This window comes from Motacilla alba, chromosome 2 (assembly GCF_015832195.1).
Source record: "Motacilla alba alba isolate MOTALB_02 chromosome 2, Motacilla_alba_V1.0_pri, whole genome shotgun sequence".
Classification (NCBI taxonomy): domain Eukaryota; kingdom Metazoa; phylum Chordata; class Aves; order Passeriformes; family Motacillidae; genus Motacilla; species Motacilla alba.
Window position 1 is genome coordinate 38,883,647 of NC_052017.1, and position 13,812 is coordinate 38,897,458.

The following is a 13,812-nucleotide window of genomic DNA, read 5'->3' on the forward strand; positions in this document are numbered from 1 at the left end:
TTTGTGACCCTTTTGGGTTCATCTTGGGTGTAGCCCTGGCTGGGCTCTTGTACTGCCCAAGGTGTATCCATGGAGGCCTTTTAATAAATCCCTACTTTATTCTTTAATTCCATCTAGCCTCTGTTCTAGGTCAGCCTTGACAAAGCATCAATGAAACTTATTTGGGCTTTTTTATAAACAATAATTTAAAATGCTAAAATAACCACAGAGTTTGTTTCAGTCTGCCTTGCTCTTTTCAAATTCTTATGAGTCCATAGAAGGCAGTCAGATTGAGTGTCAATATGCTATATCATTAATAACTATCACCAGCATCTCTCCATAAATTTGTGTATTGTTTCTGTCTTTGTGGACTGATATTTACATATGTAATGTATATTTTATATGCTGCTCATAGTGGATCATTTTGTTCTTGCCAGCTTGAAATTCAGCAGGAACTTAAAAAAAAATCTCACGAATTTCCAGTGCACTTCTTTAAACTGCAGAACAACAGAAATCCCAAGTGGTAGGAATTAATGCAATATACACAAAATTAGGGAAAAGTTTACAATAAGCAGATCACTTTACCAAATAGCTCTAGATCTAGGAACATACCTGCTAGCAGCTGAGCTGCCTAATGAAAGACAGTGATCCTTGTCCTTAATTGACAATAAAATTATTAAAAAATGCTAACGTTTGCTTAAGGGAAACAAATAATGGTGAGATGCCTGTTTCATCTTTGCTTAAGATTGTGTTATTTTATAGTGGAGAATGAACACTTTGCAATCTTGTTTTCTTCAGAATTTAATGAGGTTTTAAAAAATATCTTTGGGACCTGTCAGCTCGCCATGAGGAGAGGATGTGGTACCATGTACAAGAGAGAAATGGGAGTATTTACTCCAGAATGATAGTTCATTTAGTACTGAAGTTCTTTATGTATGTGATAATGGCAGATCTTTGTAATAATCATCAGGATTAGTTCACTTGTCTTTATTCAAACAAAGTTGTATGCAGAAACAGATGAGAGTGATTTGAGTAATACTTGTGTTTTGAACATAAAAGCCAAAGTAGATATTTTCTTCCTTTTTGCTAACCTACTTCCAAAGATGTGTATGCAACCTCTTAAAGTATTTGTGTTTTGTTTTGTTGGTTTTTGGATTTGTTTTTGTTTGTTTGTTTGTTTGTTTTTTAATGGGAAGGGTTGCTGGAGATTTTAATAGAAATAAAGAAGCAGATTCTTTCTTGGAGCTTATAGCTTGTATGCATTTTATACTGTCAAAAACGATGAAGTACTTAGGGTCAGCAGCAATATTGGAATAGCAGCTGATGATGAAGCCCTGCAGGCTTTTGCACTTGTGGTTCCTCCTGAGCACAGCATGTTCTCAAGCTCAATCTTATATGCTAGATATTAAATTAAACCATAGAAAGGCTAATTAGTAGGTTAGCTGTTGCCTATGTGTTTATAATCAGATCACTGCCCTGGATATTGGTCGCAAACCCATTGTGTTTGAGAAGGAATATGAAATGATCATTTTGGGAATGTAACAACCATACCTGTGCTAGAGAAACAGATTCACTTGGTACTACTTAGTTGAACAATTTTTCTTGATAATTTGGAGATTTTGATGAAAGGGTGTAACTTTCAACTTTTTGATGAAAGGGTGTAACTTAGGGGTACTAAGCCACACACATGGAAGCTAGTTTTTGTCCCCAGAATGCTGCCATGATCACAAAGACAGTGATCCAGGAGATACTACCTATAGGCCTAAGGAAAGATAACAACTCCTTAAGGACCCAGTGTGGGGTGAGACAGAGGGTGATCCAAAGCTCATTCCATCTTGATCTGCTGCCGGTATCTTCAAGAAGATCTTGCTGCACCCATGGGAGAGGAAGGCAAGTGCATGGAGGCACACCTCGTGCCCACACGCAGCACTGAGTATGTGGGCTGTGCCTACAAAACCAGAGATGGAGAAGATCCAAATGAAAAATAAGGCCCAGGCAGACCTAAAAGGCCCTGCCTGACCAGGGATGCTTTGAGACTGCAGCCAAACAGCTCTCAGGATTCAAAGGGATGCCTATAGTGAATAATTAGAAACTCACTCCACGGTTCTTGGCTGCGTTACAAACTGCCCTGTGTGTGCTGACATGCTGACCTCAGTCAGCATTCGCAGCATTGCTCCCAGAAGTTTTTGAATCTGCAATATAACCAATATTTTGGCAGCTGTTCAAGACCTGTATGTGTGTAGGTGATATTTATTTCTATATCTTGAGTTGTAGCATTGTGTGAAACTTCTGTCAAGATATTAGCATGTGTCAAATTTCAAGTCAAGCGATTTAGACTTCCATTGTGCTTGTTATTCTAATGATTTATTTTTTTCCCTTTGGCTTTCAGGAGAAAATGAAGGCCAACAAGCAAATACAAAAATCCTCAAGTATACAGACAAACAAAATATACCTCACTTCTTATCCAGTTAGTTTCCAGATTATTCAAAACTTTCACATCAGTGGAGTATTGATGACAAGGATGGAAGAGTAGCTTCAGACAGGTGATAGTTTAGGTTGATACAGGCAATTCTGCAGCTTGATGGTCTGGGATCTAAGGAGGATTTGAGGAGAAGGATGAAAGGCTTGCCCCAATGCCAGCCCTACCAGCAGCACAGCTTACCATAGACCCTACACTTATGATATTTTGCTGGTTGTGCAGCTAAGAAGGTGAAATAAATGTGGAGGTTTATTTTTTTCCTGGAGCAAGGCCAGCTCTTACTTCCACAGAACAGCAAGGCTAATTGTATCCATGACCTTTTTCTGGTTTGGACCTCTGATCACTTTACCAGTCTTGAAGGATGTAATAAAACTGAAATAAGTATCAAGCTGAAAACAATTGAAGTATTTGAAAAAGAAGAGTAGAGCTGTGGATTTTCAAAATGTAGAGCAGTAATTAAATAAAAGTTGGAAAGCCAGATTTGGAGGAGTTTTTAGTTCTTGAAGCTGAAAGGAATATTCCATGCTGAAGCCAGAATCTTTGTCACCTGTAACCTAGTGTCATGTTCCGGTTTAATATGTCTGTGGTGTCTTTGCAATCACTATCTATACCAGTGGGATGGAACTATGTCCAGAATGATGCCCTGCCTCCTCTTCAGACCTGCAGTACTCTTCCCTCTTGAAAGTCACAGTGACTCCCATAACTTATTCAGTGTAACATTTACACATGGCTCTAAATTCTGTTTTGCTACAAAGTTAAATCAACAACAGCAAAGTTGGAAAAATCAAAATTTAAGTGGTGGGGGCTATGCCTGTTCTTGGATGTTATATATAAATTATATACAATGACCCGTTGAGTCAGGAGGATGCTGGTATGACTTTATACTCCTGTAAATTTGTACCTGAGTAAGGTTACACCTTTTCAGTATTCCAAAACCTTATTTTTCTCCTCTTCTCCTTTGCTGGTGAATTGAAATTTAGCTAATTGAAATTAGCTGAAATTGCTAGCAACTCAGAGGTGCTCATCTCCAGCTTCAGTTTTTCTGGAAATTCAATACAGAAGGTAATTCTACTGAAGAGCCTCTGGAAGTGAAAGCCAGTAATGCACCTCAAAGATCTATGGGTGTTTGAGCTACTCAATAATATTCAACCATAAGTCCTATCAGAGTTAACAGAAAAGGTCTAATTACAAGAGCTCCAGTGGTAGAGCCTGTGCCTGAGAGGCAGAAGGTCTCAGGGATGTTTTAGGCAGATTTAGATTAACTAAGAAGAGAAGATAAAGTATGGACAATAGACCATGTAGGAGGAGGTATTAGTAAACTAGTAATTGAAGAGATGTTTATACTATTTTCTGTAAAGTTCACATGGGGGAAAGAATAAGCGTTAATTATGTCAGTAATTCAGAAATTGTACTGGGGCTGCTCATGTGGTGAGCCCACGGTAAGGACCAGAAAAACTCTTCAGTCACACGTACAGAAAAATACTTCACTGAAGGGAAGTCCAGCGACATGGAGTCTCTGCGATAGTCTAAGTCTGCAGGATGATTTTCATCCAAATGCAGACAGCAAGCACAGGTCAGTCCCTAAGTGTTATGCTTGCTCCAAACACTTGTGGAAGGGCAGTCTGGTGCTAGCTCCCACTTCTCTCCTAGGGATGTCCTGTGCTCTTCTGGCCTAAGATGCTCACGGGGAAGGCATTGTCTGTGCAGTATCTGTCCTAGTCTTTTATAGCAAATAATTGCTGTGTTATTTTCCTGTGATTCTGTGTGTTACGTGAGCAAGGCCCTATCTTGCAATCAAGATAGAATTGCTTTCTATTCTTGGAAGTGCAAGTGTGCTATGGGGACTGTGCTCTACTCTGAGATTTGACTGGGCCAGATGTATCTCCCTTCCACTGCAGTTGTAGGGGTGAATAACCTGAGCAAACCCAGTCAATGCTGACATTCTCTTCATTTTTGCCTCCATAGCCCCCTACGGTTGGCAAAGTGTTGAAGAAATGTTACACTTCTGAGGCAATAATACCACCCTCTCCTTCAGGACTCCTGATTTACATGCTGAAAACTAAGCACCGGCTTTAGTGTAGTGTATTGTCCCCCATCAAAGATTAAGGAGAAGGAGTAATAGCTCAGTGCATTACCTGGCCAGCAACCCTCCTAGTTCATTCTTTCCACTTGGTTGGCAACTCCAAACGGCTACCCTAAGCCAAGGGGGAAGCACCTGTTCTACTCTGTTGTGCTATTAAGCATATTTCTGCAACTGTGCTTACATTAGGTTTGTTCGACTGTGACCTCCTTGAAAGGCTAAGTGCAGCTCTGTGCAAGTAAGGGTTGCAGAAGAGTCTTCAAAGACTCTTTCATGTTATATTTTTATCTTTGTCCAAAGATAGGCTAGTCATATCCATAAAGCTGTGATTTCTCTTTGATAAGCAAGGTTCCTTAAGATTCTCAAACAGCTTAATAACATCTATGACAGAACCTCCTATTTATGATGCTAATCAAAACCCTTTGGGATCCCTACAGACCAAATACCTAAGCTGCTGTCTCTACATCCTTCCTATCTTTATTCACAGCCAGAGTCCCAAAGGCATCTTATAGACATATTCTCTATGAAGTTATTTTCACTTTGTTGTATTTTGTTAGAGCTCATAAAAAGATCTATCAGTAAAAAAAGTTGTTCTGACTCACCTCACATGAACATAGTGATGCCGTATTTCTCACAGTACCCTGCCAGACTTTTAAATATTCCATTATTTATTTTCTACTGATTAGATGATGGATTTTTTTTAAACTATATTGTCTCTTCTTACAGTTTCCATTTCCAGTTTCCTGTTGATGATAACAGTAAAAATGTGCATGATATGGAGTGGAATAATGAGCCTGCTGAATACAAAATAAGGTCAGATTTCCTCTATGTAATAATATAGCAAAGATAGGATGTTAGATATTCTTCTTTGCTACTGTTTAAAATGTATTGACCTCATCCAAGGATGCTGGATTCATTGGGTACATGCAGATAGTTTCCAGAGATCATTACAAAGGGACCATTCCAATAGCAACAAAATATAATCAATACTAACAGGTCCAAAAATCCAAATTCTTCAACCTGTGGTGAATAGTTCAAAGCTTTTTTGATTGCTGAATTGTCTGCTTGAGATGTGGCTAGCAAGTTACTGCTTTTTCTCCTGACAGTCAGATGGTATAATCAGAACCTACATGACGTATTTGTCTGTCTTAAACATTTTATCACATCGCTCTGTTCTTTCATCTAAAAACCAATACTTGTCCTTCTATGCAAATGTATCTATCTATTCATTAGTCTGTCAGAATGTCTATAAATATTAGATTGTTTTGAGGAGGCAGTGTCTAATTTGTCAAATGAAAATATTTTTCACCAGCTTTCTAGCACACAAACGGTGATGGATGCAGTAAAACCCAGAAGTTATAGCTATTTAGCTGGTGGGTGCCTTGAAAGTGTGTCACACAAATTACCCAGCTGGAGAGAATTGAAACCACAGTGGAAATCCTGTTATTATCTTCAAAAACATATGGACAGGAAAAAAAAATATCGACTTCATGTGGCAGTTGAGGCCTGTTTTTAATGACTTTTTCAGTCACCCATCTGTAGGAGCTCAGTCGATGTATGGAGTACCCTGAATGATATTTCAATCCTTACATTTCACTGAAGATCTATTTTCTTTCTTGCCCTCATTGAAACCTCTTAGACTATCTGGTTACGAAATGTCTCCAAATATCCTCTGGCAGCCAAGTGAAAGTAGTAAAGTGGTTTTGTTTCTTTTGCCTCTTTTCCAAAGTGGAACCATTCTGAAATCCATCAAGCAGTATACCAGCAACACATTGTGCATACCCTGAAATAGAAGAGGTGTAAAATGATGTTGGCAACAAGAGTTATAATTAAGAGTGCCTCTCCTTTGTCAGATAGCTTTGAAAGAAGAGAGAGGCATTGCAAGAAATTATACTCACACCGATAACCACATGTCCATTTGTGCTCACACATGCACTTTTCAGAACACTACAGTGTGCACTGACAGCCTGTAGAGAATCAGCTTCAAAAATTTCCTTTCAGTCATTCCTTAGCCTCCAGCAGGGTCTGGGAAAGGTGTTTGTGATCAAACTGAAATGTAAAACTGTGGTACTATAAATAGTAGTAAGTTCTACTTCATGGAGAATTTCCTTCTCTGGTGTGACATTGATTTCTTCTTGAAGACAGTAAAATCAGTGTGGTATTGGCATTTCTTTTGTATCTATTTTGTGTTAAAGGATGTTGATAATTGCTTACTCTAAGCATTTCTGCCTTGGGTAAATATTGGTATTGTCCTGAAAGAAAAGCTTTTTTTCATATTACATTAGGATTTTGTGGGTTTTTTCCTTATATCATTTCTACTCTGATCTGTGGTGAGTCATACATTTTGATATAACATTTGCCGACTTCCCTGCCAATATTTCAATGGATGACAAGTACCCGGAGTACTCCACCCTTTGGACAAAAAAATGCCCAATCTGCCTTTCCCCTTTACATACATTTCCTCTTTTGTAGGTTTCCAATACTGCACCTCAATCTTCCTATTAGTTTTTCTGCTTCTCCTTAGCCCAGTGCCTTCAAGTTCTACTGCAGCAACATGAAAACAGGAATAAGGAATTAGGAATCTGTGTTCAGTTTGAAGGAGTTGGATAACTGGATAGTCTGGAGGTTCCAGAGCTGTATTTTCAAAGTCACTTGGTTGATAGCCACTACCAATTTGTCCTCTTGAGGAACAGTTAGGGAGCAATTATAGCAGCCTACATCCCACTAGTATTTGAAGTTTCCATTTCTAAACAGGAAACTATGCTGCCTGCTCACAGGTCTCAGACACCTTTGGGCACCTGCCTGGGGTTGGAGAGGCATCTTGAGTGTTGGTCTCATTCCTCTGTATGTCTAAGATGCCACTAAGCATCTGTGAACTCCCAGTAGTGTAAAGAGCTTTTTGTTTCTCAGATATGACCTTTAATCCTAGACCAGAGGTTTTCAGGGTCTGAATGAGAAATATGCATATGACTTATTTTTCAATGCCTAGTTCAGTTTTTCTTTTTTTATGTAAGTTGGACAATTAATTCCCTTCTAGAGTGTCAAGGGTTTGCAGGAGAAGCTATCCAGCATATATCTTATTATTCTGCACTGCTTTCTTATTGTAAGGCTGCAAAATGGGGAGGATTAAGAATTCTGAAGTTCTGTATTCTCTTCTTCCAAGAAAATGCAGTACATTATGATGGCTTTATTATTGAAGAATTAGGGAGAATAAAGCTACTTTACAGAGGAGAATTGGTTCATTCACTACAGTGCTTACTAAATACCTGCATACTTCTATTATGAATACTAGCCTTGGGAGGATGGAGATATCTCCTTTCTTCCTGACAGAGGCTCTGCCAGTGATTCTAGGTCACATGAGGTTGTATCTCTGGAGGAAAGAGTTTGAATTATGAGTGATCATTTTTCAGAGTTCTTTCTGATTCTTTATTGTCAACATTGATCTTCTTATTTCCATGTACAAGGCCAGATGTGTACAGGAAAAATGAGGCAATTACACACATGACCACCAGATAAATTACTATTTGTAAGTGCAAATGTTATTTTCACTAACAGAGTGGATGGCTAGGGACCTGTTTGGTATTTGGCCTTAAGAGGCAGCTGATGACAGGTCATTACCAAAGGAGAGTAGCAGATTGGTTTTGTTGGGATGACAGGCTAGGCAGAGTCAGTGGTGCCACGCTTACCCACAGAAGGGAAATGATTGATAACAGACACCAGAAATGTCTTATTGTGGGTTTTATTCACACTCATTTTCTCTTTAAAGGGAAATGGTGGCTCTAGTAACAGTTAAAAAGTATTTGGAACAGAAAAGGAACTGTCTGGTACCTCTATTACTCTTTCTTTGTTCTTCCTGAATCTGTCCAATTCTGGTTTTTTTCCCTTCAGTTAATGAGTCTATACAGTAATTTTCACAACTGAGAAGGAAACACCCCTTTTAGCAGACAGATAGTGGTTAAATCTGCAAGTGGGGGTTAAATCATCCAGTTGAGTAAAGGATGGGAAACACTTCGCAGGCTGGGTACATGAGCCACTTCTTGGACAGTCAGCGATTAAAAAGAGAGTTTTAAAGTCCTAAATAAATAACACACAAAGAAGAATTACAAATTTAACAAAAATAGCAATGTGATAGAGTAGGAGTTTCATGTATGTTACTTGTTCCAATAAACAGTTTAAATAAGTAAATCTGCAGTAAATAAAGACAAGGAAGAAATGACAAAGCCAACAAGTTGAGGGAACAATAATTTCAGAGAGGCTGAATGAGTGTTCCACAAACTAAATATTCAGGATAATGCTGGTTCTATATTTCTATTGGAGTAGAAAAGCTGAGTTTAAGAATCAGCAAAAGGCTGTGCGAAGGATGCAGCTTGACTTGTCAAACATCAACCTCATATATCAGCCCTAAGAGAAGCCTTCAGTTGGATAAGGATGAGCTCCTCTTTGGGGCAAGATTTCTTTCACAGGCATTATGTAGAACACAGCTCCCCATTTTACGGAGAAATGTCGGAGACCTGTTTAAACATTTGTAAGTTATATAAAACACAGTAAGGTTTTTCAGGATCATATCTTTCCAGTACAATACTCCTCTGCCTTCTTTGGTGGTAACACCAAACATTCAGAAATTTAGGTTCTGGGCTAGATTCCCAGATGCTAACAGAGTGCAAATATAGAGATATCCTCCATTCACCACGAACCAAAGATTTTAAGATAATCTAAAATAAAGTCAAAAGAAGGTTTTTGTAAACCAGCAGGATTGAAGCCAAAGGTACCCATCTGACTAATTCATAGGGGCACCTATTCAAGGGTCATAGCTTGAATAACAGAAAACAAGTGAGTCACATTCAGGAGCCAGAAGCCTTCTCTTGTCCCTTCTGCCACTGTCCAAAATGCCGTGCTGAATTATGGGGCTGCTGAAACAAAGTCAGCGAGAAGACACAAGCAGTCTGTGCTTGGTGAGGCAAGCCAGCTGTAGGGTGACACTGGCACTGCCTGCCCTTGTGCCTGCCCTCCCCATGCAGTGATACAGGGTTGGGAAAGAGCGGCTGGAAATCTGCCCAGTGAAAAAGGATCTGGGGGTGCTGGTCAACAGCTGGCTGAGCATGAGCCAGTGTGTGCCTAGGTGACCAAGCAGGCCAATGGCATCCTGAACTTTATCACAAATAATGTCACCAGAAGGACCATGGCAGTACCCGCACCAGTGAGGCCACCCACACCTTGAGTGCTGTGTTCAGTTCCAGGGCCCTCACTGCAAGAAAGACATTGAGATGCTGGAGGGTGTCCAGAGAAGGACAACGAAGCTGGTGAAGGGTCTGGGCACAGCTCCTATGAGGAGCAGCTGAGGAAGCTGGGGGTATTTAGTCAGGAAAAGAGGAGGCTCGGCCACTATTGAAGCCACTCTGCCTTTCCCAGACAGCTGAGCCATTTTACATGAAGATCTCTGTTTTAAATGAGAAGGGCTTAAATACTTCATATTCCTTACTTGAAGTTCTAAACAGTGTTGAATGTTCATTTTTCTTAATGAAAAATGCATTTAAATAGTGTAGGTTTTTTATTTTGTCGCAGCTATCTGTTGTAACAGATTGCTCATAATATGTGAGTGCCTATAGCTATTTGGAAGCGTGGCTACTATCATGTTGACTGTAAATCTAAATTAACAGAGATACATGATTTATGTGCATATGATGTAAGCATTTAAGAGGCAGGCTATTTGTAAGTGAAACATAATTCTTTTATTAACTTCCAAAACCACCCTGCTTACTCCTTTGGGAATTCACAGAGAACACGTGCATATATAATTGCACAGGAGCAGTGCAAAAAGGGGTGTGACTATAGGAAATACAATTCTGTTTACTATCTATAACTTCTTTGATTGTTGAGCGTTCTTAACTTGGTGCCAAAAAGAGTCAGAATATTGACAGAAGTTAGTTCAGGACAGTGGATCGTGATGTGTATGACTGTGATCCCCTTAGGTGGAGAAGAAAAATTTTTTTTTCTTTGTCTACAAAACTGAAATTAAATCTTAATTTCTTCTGTATGAAGCAAAATGAACTATCAACTTGCAGTAGAGCCCCTACCAACATAAAGACAAAAAAATGAGTTCATGTGAAAGGACTCTGATTTAACATATTTGCGCTCAATCATTGATTTTTCCACTTGGCCTTTGACATATCGCCTAATTTCCCTGCTGAAATTCCTCTGTGAAACTAATAAATGATAATAATATCTTTAGCTAATTTATTTAGAGTATACACAGAATCTGGATAGTGGGGGTTAGACTGTGCTGTGGAGGAATTACTTTATTACAACTAGCCTGCAATAAGAAGGACCTAGTCCAAAATCCTGCTGTGCCTTAGATTTCTGTTAGTAAACAAGAGGAATGAGGTCTCCTGATCTCCAGCACATGCTAGAAAGCCTGCTGGTTTAGTCAACAATGGCTCATTATCATATTAAAGTGTTTATTGGATTCATTAAGCACAGGAAGCTGTGGATGAAAAAGAGGGCGTGCTTTAATTTCCTCATTCCCGCTGCCACTTTTCTCGCTTTCTTCACACTCACATTGCTGCTTTAATTAAATGTTCAGCTCCTCCTTGTGATTTCTGCACACACAATTTCAACAGCATAAAGTGATGTTTCTTTGTGGCAAAAATATGCCTAGACTGTTAGTAGATCCTCTGGTGTTTTTGGGATTTCTTACTGGGAATGTCCTCCTAAATATTCCACTTAAAGTGCATTTATCTGACTTTCTCCTCTGAGTAAAGAAAGTATTGCCTGGGACTGGCTAGGCAAGCCTGCTGTGCAGAATTGATTTTCATGTTTTATAAGGTATTGATGAGCTGGGTGCTTCTCTTGCAAGTCGTTTGCCTCTTGATGGGCTTTCTTTCACACTAAAAGCCCAAGCAGCAGCAGGAAGCTGATCTACATTGGAACTTCAGCAACTACAAATACTGAAGCCCTCGCAGGAGAGGACAGCTAAATGTCTAAAATATTATTTTTAGGCATTTTAACCAGTTTTGTGTATTTGCGGGCTGACAGTAACATCTGTCTTTTATATTGCCTGCCTAATTATTTGACTTAACAAACTAACCTACAGTGGAATTGATATCCAGCAGTGGGAATATGATTTGAATACAAACCTTCTGAAGACAGATGAGCTAAATTATTAGTTCAATACCACTGAATTCAACCCAACACAATTTCTCCATTTATTCCTATATAGCATTTTGAAGAGGGCTGCACTTTGTAGTCAGACTAAATGAGAAATACAGAATAGGAGCTGGCAGGAGGTTTCAGCTCAGCTGTCCTTCATTCTTTCATTTTTTCTTTTTTTTTTCCTTCTCAGTATTTAACATAATTTCTAACCATTTACTATTTTTCGGCATTATTCTACTGCATATAACAATTTGGAGGTGAAAATTCACAGAAATCATTTTTTCAGGTTTCCCATCATTTATCATTAAAGTCAAGTTACTGAGAAGTATTTGTTCTTAACACAGACCGAGGATAAGAGCATCTGGAGTGATTTTTTTTTTCTGGAATAGTGACAAAAACATGGGGTGACCTTCTCACAGAGGCCTGTGATGTCATCAATATTTTCTTTAAAGTGCAGTGGAAATGAGTATTTTCTTTCTCTTCAAACTGACTTCATAAGACTACTTTTCATAGCTTTGTACTTGTCAAGGCTCATTGAGTAAAAGCCTGAGACAGTAAAGTGTTATAACTATCTCAGCACATGCCCTTCTATCCATCCTTATTTAAGATTTACAATTATTTCTGGCTGTATTTTCTCTTTTTTATTTTTAATTTCTTTCTGCAGGTAATTTTTATCTTTATAGTTCTTACTGTATTAGTTGCTTAGAAAGGTCTTATTTTCATACTCCTGATGCATATTTTCACTAGCAGTTCATTAAACACAAGATAATAATATTTTTAATCCTAAAATTTTAATGGGGAAAAAAAAAAGTCATATCTTGTTAATAAAGACTATGTTTTACTTAGCTAATGTTTAAGAGGTCCAAGTTTTATTCTCCAGTACTGGGACAAAAATATTTACATTGTGGTATTAAGAAACCAGCTTCTTATCCCCTTATTTTACACAGAAGACAGATGATCTGTGTTGGATACCAGAAATGAGGAACAAAAATCCAGAATGCTCTTTTCCCCCTCTTTTTCTGTATTCTGGAACCTTTTCCTATCTTTTTCAAATTTTGAAGCTGTTGGCAGGAGTCACTGAGATTACATGCATCCTTTGACTTACGGCTCTCTTCTGAGAACTTCTGAAGGGCCTAAGTGTCAGCATCTTGTCAGCCTTGGTGGAAACAAATTGATCCTCAATAAGGGAACAACAGTTTAGGAGATACTGTTTTAAATTTCATAAGATAAATCTCTGTCCCTGAGAATTGCACTGAACATGAGAAGTGTTGATGCTGTATCTCACTTTTAGAACTAAGTTTTGTTTTTCCTTGTTAGTATTATGGTTCAGAATTATAGTGAACCTTTTTAAAATTAATATTATTCATTATAATGAAATTATTAATGTTTAAAATTTAAGTTAATTTAATTTGTTTAATTAAATTAATTAGTTTAATTAAAAAAAGAAAGCCTTATTAATTGAGCATTTCAGTCATTTCACATCCCCTTGGAAGCCTTTTGTTCTCAGTAAAAGTACTTCTCGGTGTGCTGTAGTGGTACAGGGAAAAAGGGCATACCTGTCCATTTGTTCAGGTACTTAGAAGTACATAGTTTGTATCAAAAATATGGATATTATTCAGCAAGTTTGAGGAGGCCTCAGACTGAAGTCACACAGTGTGCAGGATGCATTGTATATTAATCCTCTTTTATGTATCTTCCTAATTTGCTGGTTTTAAATTTAAGAGCTTTTCATGTGCCCAAATTGCAATCAGTTATGGTTAAAAAGATGATTGCATCACTCAGATGACAATAGGCATATTCTGTTTTGGGGTAGATAAAATTTTTAAGTATCTCAGATGGACATTTTCGCTCCTGTCTTCTTTCACTGGTTTCAAATGTGAAATATTTTTAATGAGCAAAGAAAGATGTTACCTTTCTAAATCCTTGGGGGTTCAGAAATAATGGGCTTATTGTCATAATTTTCTGACATTTTGCTCTTTGCAGTTGTTCTATTGTTAGAAGCTATGTTTTAAAAATATCTGAACTTGCTTTATAATGGGAAGAAGTATTTTGGAAGAGTAGGAGTTGACGAGGGAGGAAAGCCTTGACTATTCTGTGAGGAAGAATGAAAGAATTGGTTCTAAGG